The sequence below is a fragment of the Trachemys scripta genome, chromosome 11 (genome assembly GCF_013100865.1).
Source record: "Trachemys scripta elegans isolate TJP31775 chromosome 11, CAS_Tse_1.0, whole genome shotgun sequence".
In the NCBI taxonomy this organism is placed as follows: Eukaryota; Metazoa; Chordata; order Testudines; family Emydidae; genus Trachemys; species Trachemys scripta.
In genome coordinates this window covers 49,536,608-49,548,918 of record NC_048308.1, presented here as the reverse complement: position 1 = coordinate 49,548,918, position 12,311 = coordinate 49,536,608, and the positions used below count along the sequence as shown (strand labels likewise).

Sequence of the window (12,311 nt, the reverse complement as noted above, 5' to 3'; positions counted from 1 at the left end):
GGTCCCTTCTGGCCTTGAAACCAATGAATCCTGCAAATACTTTATAAGATTTAGTGTTTATTACTGTGAATAATCCCTTTATTTTAATTGAATTACAATAGAAACCCTATGCCCACTAGTAAGTGTCCAGAGGATCAGGGCCTTTGTTTCCCCTTTTGCTTTTGTCAGTCTTTCACACAGCCACAGGAACAAGAAACATTTTTAACAATAGGAAAATGATTATAAGACCACAAGCATTCCCAAGAGCAGGGGTCAGCAACGTTTGGCACGCGGCTTGCCAGGGTAAGCACCCTGGCGGGCTGGGCCAGTTTATTTACCTGCTGACGTGGCAGGTTCGGCCGATCGCGGCCCCCACTAGCCGCGGTTCGCCGTCCCGAGCACATCCCTCACCTGCGCAGCTTCCTGCCGCCCCCATTGGCCCGGGACGGCAAACCGCGGCCACTGGGGGCCGCAATCGGCCGAACCTGCTGCGTCAGCAGGTAAATAAACTGGCCCAGCCCACCAGGGTGCTTACCCTGGCGAGCCGCGTGCCAAACGTTGCCGACCCCTGCCCTACAGGGAACTCAGGGATCTATATAATACCTGAAACTACTTTTAACCTTTTTGTTTGTTTGTTTGTTTGTTGTTTAAATTGACTAGATTTCCAATTGTGGTGTCACTTTAACTGCAAAATTCAAAGATGTAAGAGAATTATAGTATAAATATTATTTGTTGCAAAAGGAAGAATGATGAGAGGATTCACAAGTAAAACATTAATTTGATACTTTTGAAAAACATTCCTGATGTTTATAAGTTTTCTGGCTGTAGACAGAATCCAGTGAAAATTATCTGAACCTATTTTGAATTCAACTAACTAGCGTGCTGCTTAGAGGTTTAAGGAGGCATCCCATGCATTCTGCCATTTATTTTCCACTGCTATGGGTTTACAGATAGAGTTAGTTACCCATTCTCTTGGATTAAAACAAAAGTTATTTAAAAAAACAAAAAGACTGCTTTTTTAACTGAAATATGTGATCTCCCCTGTTTTAGACTAACTCCAGTATGAAAGCCTCTTGTTAACATGACTGGCCTTGGGACTTCTGAGGTTACAGGCAGTAGAGTCCAGTGTCACTCCTGGGTCAGAAATAAGAGATTTTGAAAGACTGAATAGCTCAGGGAATTGGTAATAAGATATAGAGTCATTCAAATCCAGCCCAGGGAAATTATGACCAAAAGTCATTAACATCTGATGGCTATTTGGTGGCTTGCGTGAAATGAGTCAGTTTCTAAGTATTCATAGATTCTAGGACTGGAAGGGACCTCGAGAGGTCATCGAGTCCAGTCCCCTGCCCTCATGGCAGGACCAAATACTGTCTAGACCATCCCGGATAGACATTTATCTAACCTACTCTTAAATATCTCCAGAGATGGAGATTCCACAACCTCCTTAGGCAGTGTATTATAGACATCTTACAAAAATACCATTGCTGTTGCCATTAACTGGTACCTTAACTGGCAGACTTAACTCAGAGGCCAAGGATTGAACGTGCATATGATCATTTTTTCCTCAAGGAGAGTGATATCTCCAGGTCAGAATGGTGGCATAGTGGTGATGTATTGTGGAGAAAATTATGTTGCCACTACCATGTTGTTGAAGAATAGAAAGCTTGTCTACAGGGTTAAGGGGTGAGAGGTTTTAGAGTGAAATTGTCACCAACAGCAATAGCCGCCTCTAGTTTACTTGATGTATTAATTACTTTTGGCAAACTGAATCCCATTTGTATGTAATCTTTTTATCCTGGTGCCTCCTCTGGGCTGCTTGTTAATGAGTTCTGTGGAAACTTGAAAGTTTCAATAATTGTTGCTTTCCTTCCTCCTTTAAAATACTGGAAGTGGGACAGTGAGAAACCATACTTTAAAAACAAAAACTAAGACAGCAATCACATCTCAATATACATTCACAGCAATTCAGCCATAGTTACCTGGTAACCAGTGAAAGGCAGGTTAGAAAGGTAAGAAGAGCCAAACAAAAGGAAGAAACAACGGACATGTCAGCTGCTGGGACAGTGGTTGGAAAGCTGGTGCAATAATGCATTCTCCTGAGCTGGCTTCTCAAAATTCCTACTTCATTTCTAGTCTGCAGAAATGACTCTCAGTCCCTTATAAAAAAAAAAAATTCAGGTATTAGCTTTAGAAGATGTTCATTTACATTTTGCTTGTTAAAAGCACACACACTTAAAAAATACCAAGCAATATCATAACCCCAGTATCCTGGCCAGATTCCAGTTTGGGTAATCAGATCTGAGCTATGCAGAATGCCCTTTTAATATCATTTGGATACGCTGCTCTTTTTCACTTCCTGACATAAACTCTTATGTCTAGTGTTGTGAACTGATAATCAGTGCAGTCTCACTTCACCCTGTACATGATGGCATTTCATTCTCCCATATGTCGGGCTGTACAGATGATATAAAATAGAGCCTTGTGTTGCAAGCACTTAATGCACATGGGTAACTTTACTTGTATTAAGTGTTTGCAGAACTGCTACCTGTGAAAGGGTGGCATCACTGCTGGTGGGCTCCCCTTGTGGCTGCATGTAGCCGCTCTTTCTGCTGTAGCATGGTGTGCCTCCTGCCAATGTTCAGTCTGGTCCGGTGCGGGTCTCTTTTCTCATGACGTGGCCCTGCAGCCAGGTCACATTTTAGTTCCACCCCTTCCAGGGTAACAAAAAGTCCAGCAACTTTACATCAGGTTTTCAGCCCTTGACTCTGGGTCCCCTGGTCCTTACATCTTCTTGTCCCCAGGGCTTTCATGAGTCCTCATCCCCTTATACAAGGAGAAAGTTCATTCACTGGTGAGTGATAGGGGAACTTAGGCCCTCCCACTTCTCTGGGTGTCAGCCCAGGGACCCTATAGTGAAAAGACAAGGTTTATTTATTCAAACCCATTCTGTGCTACCTTCCCTGAATGTCTTCCTACCTCAACCTGTCAACAGGCCTTTCCTACAGCTCCTTCTTGGGCCCACTGTGTACCTGTATTTTTCTCAGACTCTCAGGGTATATCTACATTGCAATTAGATACCCATGGCTGGCCTGTACCAGCTGACTTGGGTTCGCAGGGTTTGGACAGTAGGTTTATTTAACAGCAGCCTGAGCCCAGAAGTCTATACTGCAGTTAAACGGCGCTGCTGCAGCCCAAGCTCAAGTCAGCTGGCCCGGGAAGGAGCTGTAGGAAAAGCCTGTTGACAGGCTGAGGTAGCCACGGGTGTCTAATTGCAGTGTAGATATACCCTCAGAGGTTTCATACTTCATAACTTACAGGATTCTTCCAAACCGAAAGTACAAACTTAAACCACTTCCACCCTACCCAGGCTTGAATGTGAGTCCTTCTGGAGGCTTCCTAGATACTCTGCTTCTTTCTTCTATCAAACCATTCCCACAGTGCAGGAACTCCCAGCCTCATCTTTTCTGGGTCTATCACTAGCTGACCATTCTGTCTTTTTAAGGAAACTTGACTCCTTTCCAGGTGACTCTTCTAACCAACCTTCTTAACACCTGTTCAGGTGCCAACAGGTAGGTTAATTGAGTTCTGAAGCTCTCATTAACCCTCTTAGTGGGATAGAGATCCTATCACAGTACCATAGTTTGTAAAATGCTTTGGGATTCTGTAGAAGAAAGGACTATATAAGTGTCAGTCATTGTCATCTTCCCTATTAAGAAATTTACAGTACATGCTTTTGTTAAATACTACAGTACAGCATAGTTATTTAATTGAAAATTTGTGCCTAAAAGACATTTAATCATTATGACTCTTATGTTTACTGGATCTAAATTAGTAGCTCAAACTTATTTCTCTTTTAGGCTGAAAATTGGCTCAAGTGGTCTTCAAAAATAGTCGAAAAAGCTGAAACCTTATATTCAGGATATGAACACAGGGTAACATCTAGTGAGACAAGGCGGTGTGTTCCTGGTACAAAGAGCAGTATAGTTTATAATTTATAAGAACTGTATAATATTTCATAATAATTTAATAATGTTATTGTTGACCTAAATTCCCAAACTGTATGTATTTTTTAAAAAAGGTACAAAACCAGGTCTGATTTTTTTTTTAGTAAAAAATAGCAGATATTTCTGTGCTTAAATTGTGTAATTAATGTTTTTACTGAAAAACTCAGCTGAAGACAGCAGACAAGTCAGGAAAGCATAGCTGATTATAGTTATTTGTATGTGAAAATCAGTCTCTCTCTCTTTAAACCACAGCTGATCCAGTCTGGATCAGAATTGTTGAAGTAGTTTACAGTACGTGCAAATGTATAGACCAAAAACCTGCTGGACATTAACTTACAGGAGAGTTTACATATTCTAAATAGGGAGCACATGATGGTGTGATCTAAAAGGTTTACTGGCCTGAATTTAGGATGACCAGATTACTTATGAGTGAGTTATGACGGTCATCCCAAATGACTGTTCATGAAACCTTTACATCACCCTACCTCATCATATTAAGGATTCTACATGTGCTACATGTTATAGGAAACTTTTTTCAAGTGTTTTAGGCAATTATAAAAATATCTATTGACACAGCTTTTTGTATCACTCCACCTGTATGTCTGCATGCCTTAATTGCCATGGACCAGATCCTGCATCCAGCAAAAGCTTCCATTGACTTCAGTGGGTATTGGATTAGGCCCCAAGTGACTAATTGTACATGGTACAGAGGGAGCCATAAAAGTCTCCTAACCCAGAATAGCATTTTTACATATTAAAAGCAGAAAAGTGAATAGGACACTGGGCATAGGGCCAGGTGTTTGGCTCCTTCTCCAGTAGTTTTGCCCAGCTGGCCAAGGGCCATTCCAGTTCCCTGGGTGCACTTCTGTTGCCCTGGCCGTGCCTCAGTCGGGGCTCAGAAGGGGTGGCATACCCCCAGCTAAATTGGCCCTACACCACCTAGATGGTTCCCCATGCTGGCGTCAGCCCCAGGAAGCTGGTTAAGCCAGCTTGGAGGTTGTCTTTCTATCAGGGGGCAAAGCAAAGTAGCCCTAGCATGAGTGAGAATCTGACCTAATGATATCCCTTTCTTCTGGAATTTCTTCTCTTTCCTTTATCCTTCTTCAGCTTCTAGAATTAGTTGCCCTCTGCCTTTTTCAATATTAAATTTCACTTCAGACTGATTTTTCCTTCTCTTCTTTTTTCCCCTGAATCCTTTTCTTTCCCTATGTTCCTTACCTCTTCTCCTTGGTTTTTTTCTCCATGTTCTTCCATCCTTCCTTTCTTTCCTGCTCCCCCTTGATACTTGTAGACATTTACATGTCTCTTCATCTGCCCGCAACATTCTGCCAGTGAAACACCGATAGTCACCCCCTGCCTCAGCCACTCTTACACGCACACCTCTCAACACACTTGTACACCCACCCACCCAACCCACACAGACAGCCATGCACCCACCACTTGCCCTTTTGACTACACACAAACCCCTCCATGCACTCACAAGGTTTGTGTCTGCATTTGTGCGGTGGGGGTAGGGTGATGGGTATGAAATTATCAAAACATTCATTTGTCTTGACGCTTAACAGTAGTGGTTAGGTTTCTGCACGTGTGCATGCTTTGTCCTTCCCACTCCGTTCCATGGCTTCCTCTTACACTGCTTCCAGGTCAGTACTCCCCCGCTCCTCTCCTGGATTGTTATAGGCACCCACTTACCTACTTTCTGGCTCTCTTTGCGTTTCCTCCTTCTCCAAGCACCGGCTGTAGAGTGGAGCAGTTAAGGACCTGGAACAGGAAGCCATTCTGCCCACTTGCAGTGCCCTTCTGCAGGGTGGAAAAAGGAGGTGTAGCCTCAGCACCACCACTTCTTCCTCCCCTGCAGCCTGTGACTGCTGAATAGGTGGGAGGAGGAGCACTGACAGACGGACAAACAGGGCAGCGTTCAGGGAGGAAGAGCAGCACAGGAGAGGAAGAGGAGCAGCAGAACCTTTAAGCTGTTCTATCCTTTTAAAATGAAAGCTTTCATCCTTGACAAAGATTCTCATAGACTTTAAGGCCAGAAGGGACCATCATAATCGTTTGGTCTGACCACCTTGCACATCACAGGCCACAGAATTTCACCCACCCATTCCTACAATAGACTCCATAACCTCTGGCTGAGTTGCTGAAGTCCTCAAATCATGATTTAAAGACTTCAAGTGACAGAGAATCCACTATTTACTCTAGTTCAAATCAATACGTGACCCATGGTCCATGTTGCACAGGAAGGTGAAACCCCCCCAGTGTCTCCGCCACTCTGCCGTATTTATGGTTGGGACAGATTTCTCCCCCAGGTCAATAGGTTAGACACTGAGCACGTGGGCGAGACCCAGCAGCCAGACACCTGGGAAAGAATTCTCTGCAGTCACTCAGAACCCTCCCCTCTAGTGTCCCATCTCCAGGCCATTTAGAGATATTTGCTAATAGCAGGCCATATGCAATTCTAGAAAACTTCATCATAACATCCCCTCCAGAAAACATATCAAGCTCAGTCTTGAAGCCAGTTAGGTTTTTTGCCGCTACTGCTCCCCTTGGAAGGCTGTTCCAGATCTTCACTCCCCTGATTGTTAGAAATCTTAGTTTAATTTCAAGCCTAAACTTGTTGATGGCTAGTTTATATGCATTTGTTCTTGCGCCAGCATTGTCTAACTGTCGTTTTGAAACATGGCTAGCTCAAAGCACATTAATGAACTGCTAATATGCATCAGCAGGATGCACACAGACAGTTACATGCAGAAGGCTAGCACAGGTAGATTCACACCCCAATTAGCCATCATCTAATCATTCTTGTAGACAGGTTTTGAGTGATGGGTTTTTTAGACTAACCTTTCGTTGATAGATTTCTTACATAGCAAGAGTCAGGAGGGTTGGCTAAAGGTCTGTAAATTGATTTAGAGGGCGAAATCCTGGCCCCTTTGAATTCAGTAGTAATCCTTCCACCAAGTTCAATAGGGCCAAAATTTCACCCCAGATACTGAGATTCTGATACACTGTATGAAATCCTGGCCCTATTGAAAACCATGGGGCTTTGCTATCTGTTTGAGTGGGACGAGGATTTCACCGTTGGTGTCTAGATACTACAGTGGCATATTACAGATAGCTTAGATAAAATTTAATTTGTTCAGTGTATACAGGAATAAATACAAATTTTGTGTTTGCGTTGTTTGTATATTGATAAATTAAAGTGGTAAATAAGGAAGAGGATGGCTCAGTGCTACAGAGTAACCTAGATCACTTTAAGCTGGAGACAAGCCAACAATATGTATTTTAATACAGCCAAATGTAAGCGTACATCTAGGAGCAAAGAATGTAGGCCATACTTACAGGATGGGGGACTATCTTGGGAAGCAGTGACTCTGAAAAAGATTTGGGGGTCATGGTGGATAGTCAGCTGAATGTGATCTCCCAGTGCAACGTTATGGCCAAAAGGTTCATGCGATTGTTGGATGCATAAACAGGGAGATCTCAAGTAAAACTACAGGTTATTTTACCTTTGTATTGGGCACTACTGGAATACTCTGTCCAGTGCTGGTGTCCACAATTCAAGAAGGATATTGAAAAATTGGTTAGAGTTCAGAGAAGAGCCAAGAGAATGATTAAGGATTAGAAAACCTGTTTTACAGAGATAGACTCAAGGAACTCAGTCTATTAGCTTAATAAGGAGAAAGTTAAAGGGTGACTTGATCACAGTCTGTAAATACCTCCATGGAGAACAAATATTTGATAATGGGCTCTTTAATCTAGCAAACATATAATTAAAATTATTCACACATCGAAGGCCATAGAACTCCCCACAGATTTTTAATGGTGGGAGTAATTAACCATTGGAACAATAAGGGTTGTGGTGGATTCTCCATCAGTGACCATTTTAAAATCAAGATTGGATGTTTTTCTAAGAGAGATGCTCTCGGAATAATTTTGAGTGAGTTCTATGGCCCGTGTTGTACAGCCGGTCACATTATGTGATCACAGTGGTCCCTTCTGGCCTTAGAATCTATTAATGTATACTCTTATGGTGCATCATGGACAGGGTATGGTTATTCCATAGGCATTATTGAAAATCAAATGCAGACTATATTATTCTGGAAGTATTAGGCCTTTGATGTGCAAGTTATTTTAGTGTTAATAAGTGGAACTAATAGCACTGGCAATGATCCAGGTATACTGCAGGCAGTTGCACTGCTGGCTGTCCAGCTCTTGCCAGTGCAATCCTGACATACAGTATCGCTGCTTTCCTGAATCAGAATATGGTCCAATGGGCACTCTTAATGAGGCCACTATGCAACTGAGCTACAATATCAAGAAGTGATGAGAAAACCTGAAAACTGTCAGAGCTGTCATTTGACTGTAGCTAATTGATGACATTTTTTAAAGTGTCCTTCAGGACAAACTTACCTCAGCATATGAGAGAATGGTGTTGTGTTGTCATGACGTTCATGAAGTGGTATTGCATTGTAACAATACCTCACAACCAACACTGCTCCCTCTAAAAGACATTTTGAAACACTTTAGTGTCCTATAAACTAGTCTTACAGGCTATGAGACCCCTTGTCAAAATGAGGGTGATTGCTTTATTTTAAAATCAAGTTGGGAGACAAACACCAACTTGTGAAAGTTCAGATACTTATAAGAGATGTGTGAGAGGGATGAAGGGGGCAAGACAGTCTGGATTCAGGAATTCCCTCCATTAATGTATGGATCCGTGAAAGCTGGACTCTCTGCTGGTGCACCCCTTCATGTCCTCTATAGCACCCCCTGATAAAGCTGGCAACGGCCCGGCAATGGTCTGACTCTTCTTATGACTCAGCCCTATGGACAGATCATGCTTTAGTCTTACCCTTTACAGGATAACAGAAAGTACAACAAAGGAATTCAGCCTGATTTGGGACCCAGGGACCCCACACGTTTCTCTCAGATTTTCAATTGTCCAGATCCCCTTCTCATGAGTGGCCTCCCACCACCAACTCCACTGGCAGATGGTAGGGGTACCCAGGTCCACCCACTACACTGGGTTCAAGTCCAGGGACCCTATAATTAGAAGCCAAGGGCTTCTTCATCATACTTCTTTCTACTGCCTCCTTGGACTTCTTCCTCTTGTAGTCTCTTTTTCAGGCCTTCTCCTGACACCCTCTCTAGGGTCACCCTTTTCTCAGGGCAAGAACTCACAGGGCTCTAGCCTGGAATTCCCCAACAAAATCCTAAACCAGGGGTGGGAAAACTTTTTGGCCCGAGGGCCACATTGGGGTTGCAAAACTGTATGGATGGTCAGGTAGGGAAGGCTGTGCCTCCCCAAACAGCCTGGTGCCCGCCTCCTATCCGCCCCCTCCCACGTCCCACTCCCTGACTGCCCCCCTTAGAACCTCTGACCTATCAACCCCCCCCTGCTCCTTGTCCCTTAACCACCCCCTCCTGGGACCCCCTGCCCCTAACCGCTCCCAGGACCCCATCCCCTATCCAACCCCCCCGCTCTCAGTCCCCTGATTGCTCTGACCCCTATCCACACCCTTGCCCCTTGACAGGGTCCCTGGGATGCCACGCCTATCCAACCCTTCCTGTTCCCCGTCCCCTGACCTCTATCCACACCCCCGCCCCCTGACAGGCCCCCCCGGACTCCCACACTTATCCAACCCCACCCCCATCCCCTAACCGCCCCCCAGAACCTCCGACCCCATCCAACCGCCCCCTGCTTCCTGTCCCCTGACTGCCCCCCGGGACCGCCTGCCCCTTATCCAACCCCCTGGCCCCGGCCCCCTTACCATGCAGGTCAGAGCAGCATGTCTGGCTGCTGCGCTGCCCGGAGCCAAACACGCTGCCGTGCTGCTCGGCAGGAGCGCACAACCCCGCCGCCCAGAGTGCTGCCTGTGTGGCAGCATGGCTGCAGGGGAGGGGGTACAGTGGGGGAGGGGCCGGGCCTCCCCGGCCAGGAGCTCAAGGGCTGGGCAGGACGGTCCCACGGGCCGTAGTTTGCCTACCTCTGTCCTAAACCAACAGAACAAACATAACCCACTTCTCCCCTCCTCAGACTTGATCCATCTCCATTCCTCAACTGAGCACCATCCAGGGCTTTCTCCTTGGAAGTCCAGGTCCTGCCCCATTATCAGGGTTCACCACCAGAGCTTGCTCCATCGCACTGGCTTCTCTGTATCTCTGCTGCCTCTTGTCAGACTTTGTTACTCAGGAGAGAATTCCAGAGCCAACTCTCCCCGTAAACTTCCTCTGTGATCCACCCAGTCTCTCCACTCTCTCACACCAAACAAGGCACTGAAGTATTTTTTCCAACTCTCCCTACAGCCTCTTTCTCATCTGTGCTTCCTTTCTTTATAGTCACCACCCGGTGCCTGGCCCATCCTGCAGGTGCAGTCAGATGAGTTAACTGGCTTTTCAGACCCACATTAACCCTTTCAGAGCCAGGATTGAGGCTATATGCCATCACAAGATCCTACTGGATTACAGTAACAAGCTAATAATAAAAGCAGCAAAGAAAACACAGACAGCCCTCCCCAAAACTCGAAGTTTATTGCACCTGAATTACCAGAGTTCCCATCAGCATTTCAGAAGAGCAATTCCTAATGTGCCAACAGAAAAATTTAGCCATACAGTTCCTTTTAAATTGTTTTCCTTTACTCTGCTGGATAGGGCAGCATTTTCCTTCTTATCATTCTTAATTCAACCAACAGAAACCTTATGAGTTCATCTCAGATTAATAGAGGTGACTGGTCTCTCTTTTAGCAAGCCAGTAACGAGTGTCTCCTCCCTATTCTAAGGGGAAGTGCCACATTAGACACCAGTATTTTCCTTTTTAAGCTTAGAAATCCAGCAAAGATTATGTTTTCCTGATACAGCAGTATGGCGTTTACTACTTTAGCTACTTGGGAGGAGAAAGAGCTTGAAAAAAGTTGAATAGTTTGAAGAAAAAACCCGCCACATATTACTCATTCATACAGGGGAGAGTAACCTTGATTCCTTGAGCTCAATTAAACTTAAAATGAGTTAACAGGGGAAACCTCAGATTAATAAAACACTTTGGGTGGGATTCACAAAAGTACTTAAGCCCTACTACCCAGATTTAGGTGCCTAAGTATCAGGTTTAGGCACCTCAGTCCCAGTTTTGGCTCCACTGTGATCCAAAACTTCTGCCAAGCCCTGTAGATGGCTAAACTCGGTGTCTAAGTTTTTCAGAATAAAAGTTCCCTCAGCACCCATGTTTCTGCCTCTGAGCACATGCACTGTTGCCCTCCTGTAGGTATCTGGACACCTATCTCCTGCCTAAGCCTCAGAGTGATTCACAAACCAGGAGCAGACAGGCGTTTAGCCACCTGAGTTGCCTGTGGAGCCAAATCTTGTAGGGGCCTCTGAGCATACCTACCAGATCAGGTCCATTCAGAATTGATGTGGGGGAGGGTGCTCTCTCTCAACTTTTAGCCAAGTGGTTAGAGCACTTGTGTGGGAAGTGAGAGACCCAGGTTCAATTTCCTCCTCTTCCAGAGGAGGTTAAAAATTATAAGGTGGCGGCAGCAGCCGCACCGCCACCTCCTCTGGTTGTTTTATCTGTAGTGAGGCAGGCGCCTAACTCTCTTGCTCAAACACAGCTTAGGTGCCTGATTCCAGGCAGCAGGTTCCCATTTGTGGATCGCTAAGATGACATAGGCACCTCCCTGCAGCTTGGACTTCAGCAGCTCTCTGAGATCAGGGCAGGGCTGAACACACACTCTTCTCGTTGGCATCTCGTTGGCTAGCTTAGGCAGAGCCTGACCTAGTGTGCTGGCTTTGTGGATTGCATTTTAAGGTGCCTGTCTTTCCCCATTCATTGTCTAGGGAACCTAAGCGTCTAATTTGGCCTTGTGGATTTCAGTGTTATTCCTGTGACTTCCTAGGCACTGTGACCCTCAGTGTTGCAATGCCTAAGTTCCTTTGTAGATCCCAGCTTTGTCGCCTCTTTCGCTTAATATAGTAAGGTTTTTCACTCCCAGTTCTCCCGGCAGGACATAATTAACTCTTCATCTCTCTAACTAACCCTTTCGTTTCTTTCTCCCTTACAGCTGAGGGGAAACAGGGCCGGCTTTAGGAAGTGCGGGGCCCGATTCGAACAGTTTCGACGGGGCCCCGACAGGGATGACTAAAAAAAAAAAACCACCTTAAAAAAAACACGTGGGGCTTGTACTCACCGGGCCGCACTCCTAGTCTTTGGCGGCGGGTCCTTCACTCGCTCCGGGTCTTCGGCGGCACTGAAGGACCCACCACCAAAGTGCCGCCAAAGACCCGGAGCGAGTGAAGGACCCGCTGCCAAAGACCTGGAGCGCCGCCGGGTGA

At 45.4% G+C, this 12,311-nt stretch overlaps 1 protein-coding gene across 1 annotated transcript in view; it reads left to right on the top strand.

Moving 5' to 3' along the window:
* The window catches only part of HIBCH (3-hydroxyisobutyryl-CoA hydrolase), an 89,975-nt gene that overhangs the window by 65,589 nt on the left and 12,075 nt on the right, over positions 1-12,311 (top strand). The window lies entirely within an intron of this gene.